Genomic DNA, 20343 nt, shown 5'->3' with positions numbered 1-20343 from the left:
GCTCTGGAACGCTGCGGGTCAGATGGGTTAATCAAATAAACTTGCGTAGCCGGAGGGATTGCCCATTATTTGTGTTTTCTTTAAGTCCTCACCTGACTTTAGGCTCTGAAAAACTACCAAGCTCTGAGCAATTATGAATATTTGCACATAAAACCCAACCAAGCAGACGTCACAGCTCTCCACAGCTCTCCATCGTGAGCTGAAAGCACGGAGAAGTTCCTCCAGAAAAACAGTTTTGCTGAGTAACATGACAACTCTGTTCAGCACACAAGAACAGCATGTGCTGATGGGAACTGACAACACCTACACCAGGTCCCTGGAAATATAACCCTTGTCACAGCACACAGCCACACTGTAAGTGGGAATTTGACATCGTCTCTCCCAGACTTAACTATTAAAAATTATTAGAACAAGAAAACACCAATATGGATGGAAAAAGTAGATGCAAAGTGTTTTCAATGTATGACAATGGAAACAAAAATAAATCTAGGATTAAAATATAGCTTAGCTTCACCAATTTCTAACAGCATTTGTCTCCATTCAACAAGAATTTATGCACCATTTCAACATGATAAGAATTTAATTCTAGGTAATAAAGCTTTACAAATTGAATTCAAAGGGAAAAAAAAAACCCAACCCAGCATTTCTCAGTTTTTTCTAGAGCTTCACAACTACAGACTTCAACTAAAGGAACAGGGAAAGCTGTCACTATAAAAGCAGAGCTGACATGTGACCTCTGGATACAGTTGCATTAGCAAACAGCTATAATAAAAATCAATATTAACGCCACACACTTCTGTTTTGAAAATAAAGCAATGGAATTCCCTCACCCCCACCTGCCAAAGGGATACAACTCAGACCAACTTCGCCACAGAGGATTTTTAAAGTCTTTCTACGGGTATGTAATGGATTCCAAGACTGAACATGCACTGCATGTTCAGTGAACCAAATAATTTTTAATAGATTCCTCAGGGGAGTTTATTTTATATTTTTAAATCACTCTGAGACCTTGGAATGACAACCTGATTCAGAGGCAAAGAAAGGTTAGTGTTCAATGGGGTGGGCTATTGTGTTTCTGCTGGTTTTTTATGGAAGAATAACAGTCGTGTCTGTTGTCTGTACTTGCTATGTACTTTAGAAGTATCTTCACTTCTATGAAACTCAAACTTATTAAATAGCTTTTGAAAGCGTACACTGAGCAATTTTACTGTAGTACTGCAGAACTGCTACACAGCAAATACAGAAAGCTGGTCTAACAAAAAAGTTTGGGAGGAACTGGAAGCTGGAATGAGGCAGCTTATCTCCTTCAGCCAAAGCTGCAAAGAGGTAGGTGACAGTTAACAAAACTATCAGGCCCAGATTTGCAACCCAAATTCAGCATAAATTAGATCAGTTTGCAGACTGCGGATGAACCACCCTCTCCCCCTGCACCCCCAAAACTAATGCCCACCTCAACAGCAAGGCCCCTACAACGTGACAGCAGATTCGGCACAGAAGCAACCATCTCTTGAAAGAGGAAATTCTTCCAGCTGTATGATTAAGTACCCAGGAAAACAAGACGAGGAGCCTCGAGCGCTGCCGTTGTTAGCGTGATTTGAGCAGGATTAGGCAGAGCTGGATGGAGGAAAAGCCTCAGACAATGAGTCCTTTCATACATTAGAAACAAAAACTACCGTTAATCACACCCGCAATTCAGTTTCTTCCACTAATTCCTAATCAGACATCAACAAATAAAGCAAAACACTTATTCTTGGTTTAATTCTATGAAATAAACACAAATGAAAGGAAGTGATCAGCCTGTGCTGTAAAAATGCAGTTGCCTTTCCACCTCCTGATGAGCAGGGAGCTGAGACATGCACGAATGGTTGGGAAAGGAACTCTTCCAGAAAAACCATCCGCAGAGAAGTCCAGAGCAAAAGATTTAGAGGAGTGCTGCATTAATAAGTAAGAGAAACTTCAAAACCAAGAGATGAACTCAGTCGAAATCCTCCTCCACAAAAAAAAGACCCTGAACCACAGCCATTAGAAAAAACATCTGGTGAAACACTTTGATTTCCAACATTAGTCATTGGACAGAAACAAAGCAATCTTTTTTTTTCCGAAAGCAGCAAATAACTGCAAATCCACTTCTACATACAACCTATCATTTATCACCTCATCAGTGACTGCTTGAGCCTGACAGAATTAAATACTCAAGTCAGGCGTTTCTGTTTAAAGCAATAATTACATTGTTACTAAAATATACAGTACACAATAAAAATATAAACAAATCTGCCTAGCAGTATTTTTTATGCACTCTCACTGAAATATCACTAGACTAGAAACAGGCAACATTATAATAATTTAAAAAAAAAAGCCAACAAAAATAATACCAAAAATTCCACTTTCACCAAAGTGTAGCTACTTCTAATTTAAAACTTCACCCACAGGCAAAAATACAAAAATGATTAGCATTATAGTGTTTATTTTAATTACACTGTGCAACAAAAATCCAAGAGCCTGATAACTCCCTTCAGATACAAAGAAAGCCACTATTTCAGAGCTCATACTTCATTTATAACCTACAAAGTTATGTCAGCCCATCCTATCACCAAAATGCCGAAACCAGAATGTCTGCATTTCTCATAACATCTAACACCAACACACAATAGAGTTAATAGCTCAAAGAAAAAAAAATGAAGGGGAAAAAAAAGCAAAACAGGAGGTCAGGAGATCCCTCACCTGCTCCTTGTAGACAATGTTTAAGAGCATCAAAAAATTCACTGGTCTTCAAAGCATAACTCTTCAAAGTTTAATAGGGGAAAAAAAAATACATTGCTGGAAAGCATTTGTAAGTGTAAGTTTGAATTAAAGAGATGTAACTGCTGTGCAATGTATTCTTTAACACCGTACAACTCATGGTGTCTGCCTGCCCCGAACACCCAATGATTTAAGCAAACAAAACACAATCCATGATTTCTAGTGTGTTAAAGACATTTTGCGTTGCTGCAGTCAAGTTGCTGATCCCAGCAACTCTGTGCAAGTAGTTTTAAAACAAACGTCTGCCCGTCTGTCTTGATGGTTCTGGCCAATGAAGAAGCCTTTGATCACTCTTCAGTAAAATACTGTTGTGTCCTAAAGGATGCCCAGCTTCCTGACAGCAGGATGGGGGATCACTGGAAGAGCATGACAGCCAGCCGCCAAGTAACCCTTCAGAACTCTTCCTCTTCACAATTAATTATGCTCCTTATTCCTTCCACAGGCACAAGAAAGAGATCGGCACGGAGGCAAGTAGAGCAGCACACTTTATTATTATCTTGTTTACAAAGAAAAAGCTTCAGGTAAGAGCCACGGTAGGAGCCAAGGACAATTATCAGCAGTAACAGCCTGCTCCTGGAGAGCTGCTGGAGTTTTATCATGGAGGAACACGCGCTGCACTTCCGTGCCTTTCTCCGGCGTGCAGGTGAGAGGTGCTCCTGGCCACCACGGTCTCAGCCACTGACCTGGTCAGCCAGGGAAGAAAAGAAAGCAAAGCAAAGCACGATGCTCACTGTCAGGAGGCAGACATATATCTCTGTGCTAAGGACGGTACCTGCCCACTCCAACATGGGGGTACAGCCAGAGCCCACGCGCGCTTCAGTCTCATCCAAATTCCAGCTACGAATAACAGAGAGTTACACTTCGCACCAACCCAAAAAAAGCTGCTCAAATCACAGCCGTGCCACAAGTTTCTGCACGCTTTCACTCTCTTGACCTCTCTTAGTGAGGAGGTAGGATCTGGAACCTACTGACCTGAGCTAAAGTGAACCCCCTGCAATGGGACAGACTTCAGGAAATTAGGTTAATGGATGGCCTATTCTAAAACGCTCTTTTTTTTGAGCCCAAAGACCTCAAACGAGTACTTTACCGTAACCCTGTACCCAAAGCATTAAGTTTAGTTTTACAGGATCCAAAGATGTAGTAGAACCCAGAGAAAATGCAAACCAACGCGAGCTGCTAGCCACAGACTCCCACCTCACGAGTATAAAAGAGACAAACTTTCCTCCCAAAGTCTATAATCCTACCTTTGTTTCAAGAGGCAGAATTAAAGCAGTAACACTAAAATCTGCTGAAATACCTGTCTCCCCAGGTGTAATTCTTCAAATCTGAATTTTATTAACTGGAAGCTACCCATGCACAAGGCTACAGTGAGGAGACAGTCAATATCTAAAAGGCACATTTCAAAACTACATGCTTCATCCTCAGGTTAAGTACAAGTTTACAAGTGCCTTTTTTTTTTTTTCACCACATAACACAGGCGTTAGAATACATAAGACTGTAAAGGAATTTTGGTGGTGCCCAAGAACAGTCTCAACAATCCTCTGAGAATATATATTACAAAATTATATCCACAACTTCTAGTTCATAGGTTTAAGAGGCCAATTTTCTTTGTTTATGGTAATTTTGTTTCATATTTCACTGAACTTTGACATGATAAATGTATTATTGGATTTTGCATGCATCTTCTAGTCAATTTGTGTAATCTTGCAAATTCTGTAGTACAAGTAGTTAAAATACAATGGACAGTACATTCATAAATTACAGATTTTTCCTTAAGGTAAGAGAATTATTATTGATTCTGCAACAACTAAACCTTTGATCAAATTTGGTGAAACAAATGTTACTTAATAAGATATAAACAAACATAACTCCTCTGCATTTGAAGAAAGCAGTACTCTATAAAACAGCAACAACTCCATCCAAAAAACAAGTTCCCTTTTTCCTCCTTTCCCCCATCTCATGTCTTCCAAGCATGTAGCCCCTCAACAAATTCTTAACACACTGTGTCCAAGAGGATCCTCTTTGCCACTTCTATGGTTATCCTTCAAGATAAAAGATGAGAAGTACGATACCTGCCAGATAAAATATGTATTTTTTAAAATATGTAACCTAAAATCTAAATAATAGACTAGCATTTTTCAAACTTTTCAAATCTACTTTACCTTCCCAATTAATTATCCTATCAAAATACATCTAGGTTGGTGCAGAAAATCAAACCTGTTGATACAAAAATTACCAGAACTCCTCCAGAAAAAGATATGCACATCGTCCCTTCTCTTTATCTCTCACAAAACCCTCTAGAAAAATAATGGCTTTTCTAAAATGCTGTAAGATCTAATTCTGTGAGGAAATCTAACTGAAGAGTCAAGTACCATCCCATGAATAACTTACCGCTCCTAAAGAGAGGAGATATTAAAAAGCTCAAGTGCCTGGCTGCTTTCAGCAGCAAGGATGACACATGAGAGAAGAATCCATACACAGGAGGGACAGAAAAGCAACCGCGCTCTGTGGATCTCATAAAATAGAACAGATGTTATTCGCTGTGTACACACATGCAATTCGGTGTTAAACACAACACTTGCAGGAGGAAAAAAAAAAAACAACAAACAAACAAAAGTAAGGAAGAGAGGACTAGGAAGCCAACAGATAATTCCTCACCACAGTCAAGCACATGCATGCTTTGTTTGGCTTCGAGTGATGACGAGATTTCCAGCACTGCTTTTGAAGGAAAGAACGATGCCACATGCCCAGCCTTCCTGTTTTTTTCTCTGTTCTATTTCATCTGACAACTCTGAACTATAAACTTCTTGTGCCAACCTAAATAATTCCTCTCTTTCTCAGTACGGCTGGAAGAAAGTATTTACCCACTTGCCAGTTGCAGCTGAAATTTTGAGCCAAGAAATAAATGTCTTTTGGACAGGTCATAAACTGGAAGCTTCTAAGCTTCCAGGACAAGAATAAGAATGGGACCATCCTATTCCTTCCCAGATTAATGGTATTGCTGTATTTCAGCTACACGGTGGATTGCACCTGATGAAAGCATCCAAATGGAGCTTCCTCCCAGTACCAAGCCCAGATATTAGGAGGTGCTTTTGTCAATTTTGAGCTCAACCAGGCTTTTTATATACACTGTTTCCACCCCCTGCTCCAAAAACCCTAACTTATCTCTGTATTTCTGATCTTTATTCTAAAGTTCTCAGATAATACAGTCCTTGAAGGGGCAAGACCTGTTTCACCTTTTTTTCCAGTAAGGCAGAGGTGTAAGTATACTCTGTGCACACTGACACTAAATAGCAAGTGCTCCAGCTTTCCTTCCCTGGCCTCCTTTCACAGCCTGAGGAGATTCGACCTTCCTACAGACAGCAAACACTCACAGGGGCACTAGTCACTACAAGTCTCATGATCAACATAAGGTGAAGACCAAGATGTCCTTACATCTTTCCTGCTGCCCAGAAAGACAATGATTAACAGAGGGACAGGCTGTGTGGCATAATTGCTAAATGAGAAATGAATAGAAGAGGTTGTCAGCAGTTTAAAGTCTTCCACCTAGGGCTGAGTCAATACTGGGTTTCTCTTCCTCCTAGTGCTGAGTGGTTACTGGGTTCCTTAGCTTTGCAGGCTAGGATTCCCCACAGGTGTTTCACCAGGCACCCCAGCATCCACAGGCATACAGGTGAGACACACAAGGCAACACCACAAGACCCCAATACCTCTAACTCAACTATCTTCCCTGTACTCCTCCCAGCTGGCACAGGCTTCCCAGCTACAGGATGTCACTGCCTGTTTACGTGTCCTAGGGGTTTTTTTTTTTGGGGGGGGGGGGGCTCTCCAAGGCTTAGTGAAGCTTCTCATAATAAATCACAACCACACTGTCAAAGGCATGACTAAAACCTGTGTTGTTGCACTGCAAAGTGGCCTTTTCCTCTTTAACCTACAATCATGGGCCCTTTTCCCATGCTGACCATTATCCTGTTTTCATTTTTGGCAGCAAACAGAATTTTATACTGACAAAAACATTGCCAAAATGCCAGTTAAAAAACTCAACTAACATGAATATGTAAAGATGAACACATATACTGCTAAAAGAACAAGTACCCTCTCCTATAGAAAACAGAAATAGAACAAATTTTAGTAAATGCACACAAGCAAGTGATGATGAGGAACATAAAAAGAAACATACATCTCAAAATATGCATCAGTGCCATGAACTTGGTTTTAATATAAACTTAGTTATGTCTATCATCTTCATAAATAGAGCCAAGCAGCGCTTGTTCCCTTTGCTCATTAAAGCTCTACAACTGGTGCCTCCTGTATGCCCACATCCACCATTTCATTAAGCTCACTTGACATCAGATGAAGAAAGAGTACAAGAAAATTGCATATTCCCTGCCTAAAGTAAACTTGTCATTTAAACCTTGTGTATAGATAGAATTTGATATAGCACTGGCGCAGTGAGTCATTCGTCAGTTTTAGAGTTTGTACGACAGTATTCTTATATATGTTTTGCAATACTTTCCAGTTCGCTACCACACCATGTAATTACAAGTTTTTTACTGGAAAGGAAGCATACATTTTGGGTTTGAACACTGCACTAAGACCTGTAGAAACAAAGCTTACTTTTATGGTCAGATTTTGAGCAAAAGGAAATCCACATAAGGAGTCCTCACAGACCACACGAAAGATGAAAGTCAAGGCATTGCTTTTAAAGGAGAGCAAGCAATGATGGAGAGCATCACAAATATTTCTCAATGAATTACTCCAAACATAAACATAAGCAACCCTCCTGTCAGTTTCTTAGCTACATAAGTTAAAACTGCATTCATTCAAAACACTATATAAAACAGCCAGTAGCTACTACAAAGTGCTTGACTTGAAAATAATAAGTACTTTTACATCCTTCTGTATTGGGGCGAGACAATACATTAAAATGTTCCCTACTGTCTTACCTTCACCTTTTAAGTTGCAAAACAGGCTTGAGTAATTTAACGCTCAACCCTGGTTTCTAAGAAGCACTAAAAACCCACTGAAACAGAAAGGGTTGTTCTGATTAATACCACTAACAAGATCAGCTCAGAATCTCATCTGGTGGCATCCAGCTCACTCCAGTGCTTTACAGGAAAGTTTGCAATTCTTCAAAAGGCACAAGCTCCAACTTTAATTTGCGCACAGTCACAGATGTACCTCAGGTAGACCTCTTCAGTCAGTCTCTTAAAGCTGGTTATTATTAGTATTCCTTTCCACTATCTAAATTCACATCAAATGGATCTACTGAATTGTACATCTCCTGCTATCTGATAAAAAGCTGGAGAGAAAAAGTACCCTTTGCACAATTAGAGTTACCTGGTTAAGATTCAAGAACAGGCAGCAACAACTCTGGGTTTTTTTCCTCCCAACTGCATATACTATGACCTACAAAAAACATTTTCTGCTTAAAAGTAATGCTTAAACGGAGATCTATGGCTGAATATTATCACAAGGATTGCACTTACTTGACAGTCTGCTATTAGCCAACTCCATTATCGCTATTTGCAGTTTTTAAATGTACAGATTCAGAAGTAACTGTACAAAGCCTCCATTACAAGTGGATTTATGGAAAGCCACAGCAATAATCATCCTCATTAACCATATCTTCCCACAGCCCTGCATTATGTGGACACAAAGAAGAAAACATTTCTCCTCTGTTATCCACAAGCTTAGATCCTTCTCCTTACAATCACAAGACCTGACTGTCTTCTCTGCTTTTGCCAATGACAATTACCTCACATTCCCAAAACCAGGACTTAGTTTAAAAAAATAAAATTAAAAATACCTGCATTACTGTCAACCCACAACCAATACACAACGTAGGATGCCTTCTACTTTGATTTTCCAGAAATTGACATTTTCACTGTCAACATGCATGAGAATAAAGTGTTGCCTGTGGCTTCTACTATTTTGCTGATGGCCCCAACCAGTATGCAGCCAAGACATACTCATGGACACGGACACAAAAAGAAAACAGCTGATGGCAATATTTGTAACTAAGCTGAATACAAAAATGTCTTGATCTGAAGTGATGCACTAACTCTTTGGCTCTTTGGCCATAAGCTGTTTTAACCCCTTCGCATGTGTGGTCATGCCGCATCCTATTTCAACAGCCAGGACGCACGTCAGTGACGTAGGCTAAGAAACTTGCACGTTAAGAGGGCTGGTTGAAGGCAGAAACCGAGAATTTAAATAATCCAATACTGTCACCCACCACACATTCAGATCACAAGACAGCCGTTTTGCCATTCAGGTTTTACCTTTTGCTTTCTAAGTTCAGACTGCTGATCGTGCACTTCACCGTATGGATATCTATTACTCCTACATCCTCAGCCCCACAGCAGAAATAATAAAGCCAGGACTAAAGTACACTTGCTCCATCTATAAAACCAACCTCGTGAACCACGCATTTCCTGCATTATCATAATGAATGCAATGGACTTTATTTAAAAAGCTGTTTTCAAAGACAAACTGGCAGTCTTGGAACAATCGCCCAGTAACCAGACACAGAGATAAGTCATTTGCGGCACAGGACCTTAGTAATCTCAAATTAAATTTGTCATTTCCCTAGCATCTACCTTGAAAAATGAACAAAGGTGGTTACACAAGCAGCATAAGGAAACTCTATTTGCTCACTGTCCTCGTGCAAGTTAGCTGCCTTCAGAGATCTCTAAACCAGCAAATATTCAACTGAAGCTTTGACTATCCAGTTATCTTCAGCCCAAATCACTTTTTAGAGCTCAGTTCCGAAATCGACAAGAGAATATTGTATTTCGTACTGACAATTCAGCTTCATTTGGTTACACATGAAATAAACACGAAACTCCAAAACGCTTTAAAACAGCTGCCCCAGTCAGTCTCCTAGAAACAGACCACATCCACATCTTTCCCACACAAAAGGTCTGCGGGAAGAGATCTTCCTTTAAACAGCGTGGAAATACTTTCTTTCACTGAATTTAATTTACGCCAGATATTTTGAACTGCCTGAAGTTGGGTCTTAACAGTTTCTGGGCGCAGAAACCACCGGGAAGGCAAACGCTCCCGCCCACCGCCTTCGCCTGCAGCCTCGGCTCCCGCTCGCCCGGGGCTGCCCGCGCTCCCCCCGCAAGCCCGCCCGCGCCCCCGGGCGTCCCGCGGGGGAGCCCTGCCCGCCCCCCCCCGGCACCGCTCGGTACCGCCCGGCACCCCCGGACAGCCAGGCGGACCAACAGGTTGCGGGGGCGGCTGCGGGGCAGGAGCTGGCCCCGGGGAGGCTACGGCCGCGCTCCCCCGAGAGGGATGAGAAGGGGATGAACCCCCCCCCGACCCGCGCCGGTGCGGGAAGCTGGCACCCCGGGCGCAGCGGCGGAGCTCCTGCCCGCTCCCGCCGGGGACCCTTTGTTCTCGCCACCCAAGACGCCGCCGCCCGGCAGCCCCGTGCTCTCCCAGGCGGCGACTCGCCCCACCGGGGGGGGAAGGCGCGGTCTGCCGCCCCCCGCTGCAGCGCCCTCCCGCCCTCTCTCTCTCCCTCTCTCCCTCCCTCCGCGGAACGGCCGGCGCCAGCCCCGGGAAACCCTCCGGGCCACTGCCGCCCGCCCCGCACGGCGGAGGCACCGCGCCCGGGACGCCCCGCGGCGCTCAGCGCTGCGCCCCGCGGGGCACGACCCCGCTCCCCCGAGCTCAGTGCGGGAGGGCCGCCCGCCGGGGCTGCCCCCAGCGCCGCAGCCCGCCCGGGAAGGTCACGCCGCGGCGGCGAGCCCCGCGCTCCCGGCACCGCGGCCCGGCAGGTGCTTGGCTGTTCCCACCGACCCGGGGAGGCTCCGCGGGGCGCAGCCGGCGGCCGCCGGGCAACCGCGTGGCGGCCCCAGCGGGCGGCGGGGGAGCTCCGGGAGGGGACGGTGGCTCCCGCGGGGCACCCGGGGCGGCGGCGGGACCGAGGCGGGCGGCGGGGCCAGCGCTCGGGGGCGCCGATCCGCGGGGCTCAACAGGCGGTGGAGTTTGGCGGCTCCCCGGGAGACGATCCCGCCGCGTCGGGAGCCGGGCAGGGGGGCTGAGGAGGGAAGAAGCGCCGCAGCCGAGCCACTTACCGGGGCTCCGGGGCTCCGCCGCCCGCATGCTGCCTCCGGGCGCCGCGCGAGAACCCGCTCCGCTCCCCGCCGGCAGCTCCACTCGCTCGCTCGCTCCGCCGCCGCCGCGCGGGACCGCGCTCCGCGCGCGCCGCCGCCAGCCCGCCCCCGCCGGGGCCGCGCGCCGCGCCCGCCCCGCCGCCAGCCCAGCCCAGCCCAGCCCAGCCCGCCCCGCCGCCGCCACCTGCCGCCCGCAGGCTCACCTGGGCCGGCTGCGCCGGGGCCCCGCTGCCGCGCTCGGCCCCGCGGCGAGGCGAAGCGCTGCTCCCGGCCGAGTCCCGCTCCGCTCCACCGCGGCCTGCGCTGCGCCGCCGCCCGCCTTGCCCGCCGAGTCGGCCCGCAGCCGGCGGGCAGGGCCCGCCCCGGCCAGGTGTGGGCGGGGGCGGGCGGGGGGCGGCCCGGCGGGGCGGGCGAGGGCGCGGCCGCGGCCCGGGGCGGGCGCTGTGTCGGCGCCGCCGGAAGGCAGCCGGGGGGCCTCGCCGCCCTCCGCCTGTGCCGGCGGCCGCGGGAGGGGGCTGCGGCCCCGCCGTGCTCGGAGCGGCGCCCCGTGCCCGCGCCCGGTCCCTCCGCTCTCAGCCCCGGGTCAGGCCGCAGGTGGCCCGGGGGGTGCGAGGAGCGGCGGTCGGGAGGCAGAGCAGAGCCCTGGGTCTCCCCGCGGATCTCCCCGTCCCCGGTGCTGGCGGGCGAGCGCCGCGCCGGGACCTGTTGCGGGCCGTGATGGCTCGGCAGTGGCGGGGCTGTTCGCGGGGTTCCAGCCCGGGCGCTCAGCGCGCTGCTGCTCCAGCTGCTCGCTTGCTCCGTACAGCCCTTCCCGGTGCTGGACTGAGAAATGGAGAAACCGAGGAGGATTGATTTTCTGCCGCCTTTTGAGGCAGTGGAAGGGTTAAGTCAGTCGGTCACCTGCACCGGGTGTGTTGGTGCTCTTTGGCTTCTTGCCCGACCCTTCCCGGGAGCTGGGGTTGCGTCAGCGCACCGCGGTGCTCGGCGGTCTCGCCCTGCTGCCGTTCTCCTCGGTGCACCGTGCTGGGGTCGCTGTTAATTTTTTCCCCTTCTGTAGTCTCCAGGTTCTCTCCTCGTGTGTGTTAACTGTGTTCCTTTGAGGATTTTTTGCCATTGTCATCTCTTCTCCTTCAGCCAGGGTGTTGGTAAGAGCCAAATAGTTTCCAGAGGCATTGTTGCCTCAAGCACTCTTAGGAGCTCTGCGCTTCAGACTCCTGAATGTGATGCCCAGTTCCTTGTGCGTCGCTTGCCTCTGCCCTAAACCGAGCACCTGAAGCCAGTCTCACACCCCTGCCACATGGCAGGAAGCTCTGGCACTAAAGCCTTTGGTGCTGGGGGTATTTTCCTTCCTGCTCGGTATCCAAACATTGCTGCAAAACAGTCCTTCATGCGTTACACAGTGAGGCCGAAGAGCTTAGAGTAAGTGGTGCTGGCCGAGTGCCACGCCACACTGCCAAAGTGCCCATGGGCTCCACTCTCTGTGTTGAAATTTGGATCTGCTTCAGGAAGCTCCAGAGCTGGGAGATCCCTACTCCAGAGAAGGGATTCACAGAGCCACCAGAGCCCCAGCTCACATTGCATCCATGTTGGCAAAAGGTGGGTCATGTCAACTAAAGCCCTGTTCATTTTATGTGTAAGCAACAGGTTTTTGAAGTTTTCTTGAAAAATGGAAGATGAGCGGCTTATTGCTCCTTTGCTAATCTTGTCAGATGTTTAAGAACTTTTGAGTGGAGACAATGAAAACTTTGGGCCTATCTATGGGACAGATTTTTAAGGTCTCTTTAGACACCTAAAGATATGGGTTCCTAAACACCTTCACAAATGTGGATTCATGTGACTGACACAGAGCTGCCTCATAAACTTTTGATGCCCTGAAGCTTCTAGCCAAGACTTGCAGGTAAATGATTGTCCCATGGGCGTAAGCCATTAATCATCTGAATCATGAAACAAAGCATTTTCTTATACAGCTACCACCCAAAATTCTCTGTTACTCCCCCATGCACTCCATGCCTGCATGATGTAAAAACTTGGAAGGCTATGAATAGCAGGAGCCCAATAGACCCTGGAGCTTTGCACTCCATTTAATATGGGGAGGCTGGTTTATCACCCCCTTACCTGTCTAAGGACTTCACAGTCATGGGACACTTTTTCTCGAAGCAAAGGCATCTTTTTCAGAGTCTTGCTTAGCACAGGACACAGTCGTATGTTGTCACCAGAGCTATATTCTGAGTCCTAAGGCCCTGAGAACGATCCACCGGTGTACAAACAGCACTCCATTGTGTCATCTTGGTAGCTCTCGTGGCTCCAGCCTGCCCAGCCACTTCAGTGGTAAGCCTTTTGGAAAGCAAAGTCTCCGTGTGTATTTGCAGTACCTGACTTGGAGGTCACTGCTCCTGGTAGCTCTTCCTTCCCTTTGATGCAGCTCTTCAGAGTAAATGCACACCCATACCCTTGTCCTGTGTGCCACTTGATAGCCAGCTAGTGTATAGATACAGTGGGGCTTACCTTTAATAAATTGGTATAAAATCAAAAGATCCGGATGTTGATTTTTTTAAGACTTGTCAGAACAACTTCCCTTCTCATTTCAGATATTGCTAAACTTGCTAAGTGCTCTGGAAGGAATCTGTAGGCTGCAGAACCTGTCGGAAGCTCGTCCTTTCTCCAGCTGTTGGGTTTGGGGTTTTTTTGAGGGAGTGTTCTTGCTGCTGACTGTTTCTCACCTGATTTTATAGTAATTGTCAATTGTATTGTCAGGTCTCCTGATCTGATTCACAAGTGCCTGATGCAATGCTCAACTTGATGCTCCTGTAAGATAATACATCTCCATTTGTAGATCTGCTTGACAGCACAGCTTGAGGACCATATGGCCATGACTCCGACTGCCCACCATTTTTTCAATATTAGCCCCAAGACTCTTTCATTTCCTTTGTAAGACAGGATTATTAGAATACTCTGTTTTGCTCTAAATAATAATAAAAAAAACCCCAATCTGTTTTGCCCATTTCTGTTCTTCAGTTGAGGGAACTGCAGCCTTGGAGAGACAGCCCTGATGTTTCTTCATCCATAGCACTAGATTGCCTGGACTGAGAAATCTTTGGGTGGAGGATAACAACTTCCCCCTAATTTTGCTTTACTACAGCTTGTGTTTTTGAAGAAATGAATGTCGGTGTTGTAATAAAAGTGCAATCACAATGCTAAAGTGGTATTTACTTCTGCTTCTTGGCCAAGGCCCATAAGTTTTCTGTTCCACCTTTCTGTAAGGTAGGTACAAATGTCTTTCCCTTTCTGTCTTGGTTGTCTCAGCTGTTTGACCAGATCTGGTCAGGATACATGCTCTCTCTTACTGTCTCTCTGCATAGAGCTTGGCACAGTGAAGCTCCCCTTTTGACTGATGCCTTAGAGGTCCTACAAAGCATGTAAACATAGTTTGCTTACCTCCTGCTCCTCACACACAAGAAACCTAAGATCACTGGGGAAAAAAGCAGACAAACGAAAATCAACCACCACTGGACAATTTGTTCCTGGTGTGTAGATAGATTTTGGACATTATTAAATGGGAACAGTTTTCTGCTCCTGACTGAATAAAATGGAATAGAGGAAGACCCTGGGAACGCTGGTGACCAAGACAAAAATTGAAATGACCTCTGCTTCTGCTAAGGGCCAGACTCAGGAGAACTAATGGCACTTGGCTCATGGAACACTCTTCCAAAATGTAAGCACTTGTTCAGAAAAACAGAGTTGCAGATGAGTAATTATCCATTGCAGCATGGTCTCCATGTGTTCAAGTCCCAGAAATATCAGCTTGGTGTCCTTTTTTAACCCTAAATGAATGTAATGGAAAGACTAAAATACATCATGTACATGTAAATTAAAGCAAACAATATACAGAATACAGTGAACTTGCTGCTGGAGTGGTCTCTGCTCCCCTCTGTGTTTCCAGCCAGAGTTTGCTTCTCCTTCATTTCTTTCCGTTCTTGTCAGGTCCCTGAGAAACTGCGTTTTTCTGGCTTTCATTGCAATGACATCTGTGCTCAGCCAGTCCAAAAGTTGGTCTGGTGGTCTTCAGCTCCAATCCTTCATGGTTTGGCACACCACAGGCTGTCAAAGAGATGGAGAGGAGCACTGATCACACTGGTATTTGAGCACTTCCTAAGCTAATGTATTTATCTTCACAGGATCTCAATGAGGTAGGAAATTATTACTGTCCCCCTTTTAGAGGTGAAAAACAGATGCAAGCAGAAGCTAATTGACTTAGCTAATGTCGCACAGGAGCCAGTGGCAGAGCAAGGAAATGAGATCAGCCGCCGGCCCCGGTGCCATGTGCCAGAGGACAGGTTGACTCAAACAGTTTTGAAAGCTCTGTCAGTGCCCACAGGCTTTTATAGCCCTGTGCAAAGGCAAAGCACAAGCTTTCAGAGCACAGTAACCCAGGGCAGAAAATTGAAAGCACAAGCTTTCAGATCGAGGCAACCCAGGAAGGAAGGGACAGATTTGCACTGAGATCCAAGTCAGTCAGCGGCAGCAATACCAGCCTGGCCCAGGTTTGCAGAGTGACTGGGCTTGTAGACTTGATTTTTGTCTTTTCCTAACAACTAGATGAGGAAATCCTAGAGAAGGGATTCCTGATATTGGATCAAAGCTCTTGTCTGATTTCAGCCTTGCCTGAAAATCCATCTGGAGGCTGAGAGCTCCCTTCCTCACTTTCACACCACTGAAAGCAGGAGCTTCTGGAAATTTAATTTCAACCCAATCCCTTTTTTTTTCCCCCCTATTAATTTTTAGTTCTGCCTACTTTTATATTTGGTTTTCAGAAGAAGTCAAATGCATTTTAAAAGAAGCTATAAAGCAGTTAAGAAAATACTGGAGACTATGTTCAGAGACCTTAAAAAAACAATTCTCTTTTGAAACTTCAGGTTGGGTTGTAAGCATAATGGCACTAATATAGCTCGTATGTACAGGAGTGGGTTTTGATTAAAGCATTGAGACAGGGAGTGGCATTGTCTTATCCTTGCAGTAAGTTTATAGACCTTGTTAGCAAGGTTAAACTTTCATGCTGACTAAACTTTTCCACACCCTTTTTCTGCAATAAAAATCCACCTAAAATTTTCATCTCACAACCAAGTAGCAGATGAAGTCATAGGCTTAATGTTTCACATTAAAGCAAGTCAAGTATCCCAAAATACCGTTCCACAGCACCAAAAATTATTTTGCCCAAACAGCTTCTGCTCCTTCAGAGAACTCTTACCTCTTACCAACTTTTAGTATTTTATAGGGTTGCACAGGTAGTGTTTTTCTTTGACGGTATAATCAACTTCAGGTCTGACTGCAGGATGGATTCTGCTCTCAGTTTTGTGTGCAGCAGCATCCACTGACAGCAGCCACCTAAGATAAAAAGGCAATTCAGAGAGCAGATACAGCAAGAATAACCAGGAGAAGGATCACCCTGACCACAGCTCTGCTGCAAGAGATGACAGGCAAACAGGACAAATATATTGGATTGACATTTATATTCCCAAAGGAGCTGACACAATTGCTGTCTACCAAATTTTCCTTTTAACTTGGAAGATCAGATCTGAAATTTTCAAGGTGCGATAAATGAGGAGTCCCATATTCTTACCTCAGTGTTTGAGAGCTCTAGTCCTGAAAAAGTGATAAGAATAAAGTACTGCCCCCATATCACATAATCTCAGCCTTCTGTGTATGAATGGCAAGAGTGGCCTCAGAAGGGACTCAGGAGTCCTCGGGCACAGGACAGTTACCATAGCTCTGCCCTGCAGCTGAGTTCTGTAAAGAAATCAAGCAGAAGCATTTGTGTGCTCCAGTCTCCTACAGTAAGGGCACAGAAGAGGGGGTTGGGGCCTGCCAGCTGTGTTTGTGAAAGCTGGGATCTCCTTGTTGAAATATTACAGGTGCCAGAGCTGGCCTGGAGTGTGAGAGGCAGCCGTGAACTTGGCAGAGGTAGAATTTCACAGCTGACTTGTACTTATTCCTCTTACAGCCAACAGTGAGTTTTCTCAATGTGAAGCTCAGCATCCCAGCTCTGGGCAGTGACCAGGCTGCAGTGGCCAGTCTGTGTGAACAGCATGAGAATGATACCGTGCCGAGGAAGGTGGTGGTGCTGTGGGGTGTGACTGTGGTGTGGTGAACACCGGCAGTGGTAGGTACAAACCTGGAGCATCAGTCCTCCGCTGGTCTGCAGGACTAATCCTCACAGTGCTCACAGGGCAGGACTCACACCTGGGAAGAGGTTAGAATATGATGCTTAATCTCATAAACTTGAGTAGGACTTAAATGCTTCCCAGAATTTTGCTGCCCTGTTGCAGAACAGTCAGGTATTATATAGAAATAAGCCGAAATGATCCCCTAATGATTTTTTTTTTCCTTCAATTTGTTCCTTCTGCAACTCCAAAGGAAAAAAAACTTGGCAGGGATCAGCTGTCTTGACAGGTCATTTAACAGTGTTTTTGTAAAAATAGATTTGTATTTTATAGCTTAATATTTTAGAGGCTGGTGACTGGTTAAACTTATTTCGGCACCAGCACCTCTTGCTTTGGGCTTCAGCCTTCAAATAAGTCACTCGTTGTCAAGATTTACTGTGTATACTGTGGGACAAGTGCAAGATTTTGACAAGAAAAGATATTTGGGTGTTATTTGAGGAGACATGGGGAAAGTCACTTAACTCACTGTTTATATAGAGTGGCTTTCTTGTTTCAGGGGTCACCTCTGTTGGAAAAACAGGTGCAGGCTTCAGACATCAGCTGCAAGGGCTGTTTTTTGCATCAGGGAGGTTATAGCTTTTCCTATTAAAGATAGTTGGAATTTCAGGGAATAAATATTTTCTAAATTTAACTAACCTTTCCATCACGATTCTAGGAGAAAGGTGCAGCCTGTCAGCATACAATTGCTTTAGTGGTGATAATACCAGTGGCGTTTCTAAGCACTGTTCCCATTAAGGTGTTCAGAGTAATAGATGTGGAAAATGTGTCCCAACCTCAAAGACGACTCTCTGCAAGTTTAAGTAATAGCAATAAAGTGAGTGAGGAACAGGCTATAAACATGGTAGAGACTTTGTTAAAATGTAGGAATAAATGGTTTCTGCAGTGCTGTTTTGTGAAACTGTGCTGTCAAAGTGGGGAAGAAGCCAACTCCAATAGTCACTCTGCAAATATTACACAGTGGTGTCTGGGTTTGTTTTTAAAAGCACCTTGAGATGGCATATCTCCAAAACTGAAGGTTTAGGCATGTTCAGAAAATGAAATGGTCTGGCTGGGCATTCCTGACTGTCTCTTATCTGAACCCTGGCCCCTACAGAAAGCTGCATCCGACCTCTAAACCAAACCTCACCTGCCTGTTCCCATTTGCTGACCCTCATCCCAGCAGCTCTCTGGGCTTATGTATGTCTTACTTCTCTTTCCAGCCCTATTCCATCCTGCACACATGCAGGCATACAGACACAGACACACAGACACGGACACACAGACACGGACACACAGACACACAGATACAGCCCCAAAAGCGCTCTCAAACTGAGCACTTGCAGGGCTGAGTGACTGCCCTGGGCACTGGCCCTCCACTCTGTACCTCCCTGTTCTTGTTGCTTAGACTGCTGAAGAGTTAAACTTCAAAACAGAGGTACTGAACTCACCCAGAGTTTTATTTCTCTACCCCACATTTTTCCATCTGCAAGTCTTTTTAACAGCTTTAGCATGTCACATGCCTAATTTTCTTTAAATAGGTTCTTGGCCTGGGCTCATGGCTGTAGTATCTGAGCACCTTTCAGTCATGCATGAAGTGATGTGAGTCATGTCAGGCCTGGGTGATTTGTTCTCTCTCCCCATTCTCTCCCAGGAAGGAGGGCTGTGCATGCTGTGCTGTAGTCTTTGTTTTGTTTGGGTAAAGTTTCAGTCTGTGAGGTTTTCCTGTGACCGAGAGGCTGGGGGCATCACATGCAATTTTCATTCTTTCATCCCTTCAATGTACCCTGCTGCTATGTTGAAGATTTTCACAATTTTTATGTTTTCTCTGCGCTACATTCCTCTGATGCCAAGAATATTTGGCATTGTGTTTAATGGTTAAAACCATCCTGCAGTTTTCTGTCTTCTGGTTTTGGGTGCAAGACAGTCTTTAACTGTTAGAGGTCGAACAGAACATGCTGAGAACATCCTGTCAACTTTTGCACATTCCTCTACATCAACAACTCCTGGTCCTGGCAGGACATGAATGTCTGGGCTGGACTGATATGAACAGCTCTGTTTCCCAAAAATCTTTGTTGATTTTCTTCAAGGTACAAAATATTCACAAACCCAGGAAAATTATAGTCTTATATAATTTTTTTCTGCTTTTCATTCCATGACATATTAGCTGGAAGCTAGTTTCCTGAAGGTGGGTTTACTGGAAGAACTCTACTTTAGAAAAGACACTGAAAGAAAACAGTGTGATTATCAGATTCATATTTGGTTTAAATGATGGACTCAGTTTCTGCACTCACTATCCTCCTGCCGCTTCTGAGTGGAAAAGCAAAGGAACAACTGAGTTCAGGAGGAGAGGTGTAATGAACCAGGTGATTTTTAAAAAGCAGGTAAAGAATCTTAAATTCTCAAACAATTCATTTTGGTGATCGTGAAATAGAACTGCCACTCAAAATTTCACTTACATAAGATACGAAATGATCTGTAAAAAGGTTGTACAAATAAGTTCCCTTAGGCATTCCTGTGGTGCACTGTAGCATCATATACTGTCACAGGGATTGATTTAGAGCAATCGAAACTCATAAAAATGAAACTGCAAAGAAGAGGAGACAAGCCAGCTTCAGATGCTGTGGTCAGGTATGGATTTGCTTCAGGCAACTGGGAGGAAGACGAGCCCATTCTCTTCCATGTCTTCTTCCCACCTACTGCTGCCATCCCCAGGGATCAGGGACAGATCAGAGCTGCCACTGGGATGAGCTTTTCCCCATTTTCCTGGTGAGTGGCACCTCCGTGCATGGCCAGAGACTCCTGACCTTCACAAACAGCTGAATCCAGAAAAAGCTGGTGCTGCCACCAAAAGAAGCATCCCCTTCATCTTACTCTCACCTGATACCACGTTTTCCATTGACAGAAGCGACTGCAGTGTGAACCAAATCAGAGTGCAATTCTGGATTAAAACTAACCTGAAAAAAAAAAAAGAAAAAGAAAAGAAAGTTTTAACTTGATGTGTTTCCCTTTGCAGCCTTGCATATGCTGGCAGCAGCACAAGGTGAAAGACTGGGCTGAGGATCCATGGTAGGGGGAAGGCAGGGATGCTTTCCGCACCAGAACTCCTTTATGCTTTTACTGTTGGACAACTGACACTTCTTTCTGCAGCCTAAATTATATGTAAAATTACAGCCTAATGCAAAGGGTATTGCTTTGTGCTTACTTTGATTTTAAAAGGT

At 45.7% G+C, this 20343-nt stretch overlaps 1 protein-coding gene across 17 annotated transcripts in view; it reads right to left on the bottom strand.

Moving 5' to 3' along the window:
* The window catches only part of PTPRF (protein tyrosine phosphatase receptor type F), a 376345-nt gene extending 365160 nt beyond the window's left edge, over positions 1-11185 (bottom strand). For 16 of the 17 annotated variants that reach the window (XM_032697222.1, XM_032697230.1, XM_032697226.1 and 13 more), the window contains exon 1: positions 10890-10990. The gene's annotated coding sequence lies outside the window, so the exon portion shown is untranslated. Of the gene's footprint in view, positions 1-10889; positions 10991-11131 lie in introns of those variants that run through there. The other variant, XM_032697223.1, reaches the window with a different exon arrangement.
* Between the last annotated feature and the right edge of the window lie 9158 nt (positions 11186-20343).

Source organism: Chiroxiphia lanceolata, chromosome 9 (assembly GCF_009829145.1).
Source record: "Chiroxiphia lanceolata isolate bChiLan1 chromosome 9, bChiLan1.pri, whole genome shotgun sequence".
NCBI lineage: Eukaryota > Metazoa > Chordata > Aves > Passeriformes > Pipridae > Chiroxiphia > Chiroxiphia lanceolata.
The sequence above is the reverse complement of the archived record's forward strand: the minus strand, read 5'-3'. Positions and strand labels throughout refer to the sequence as shown.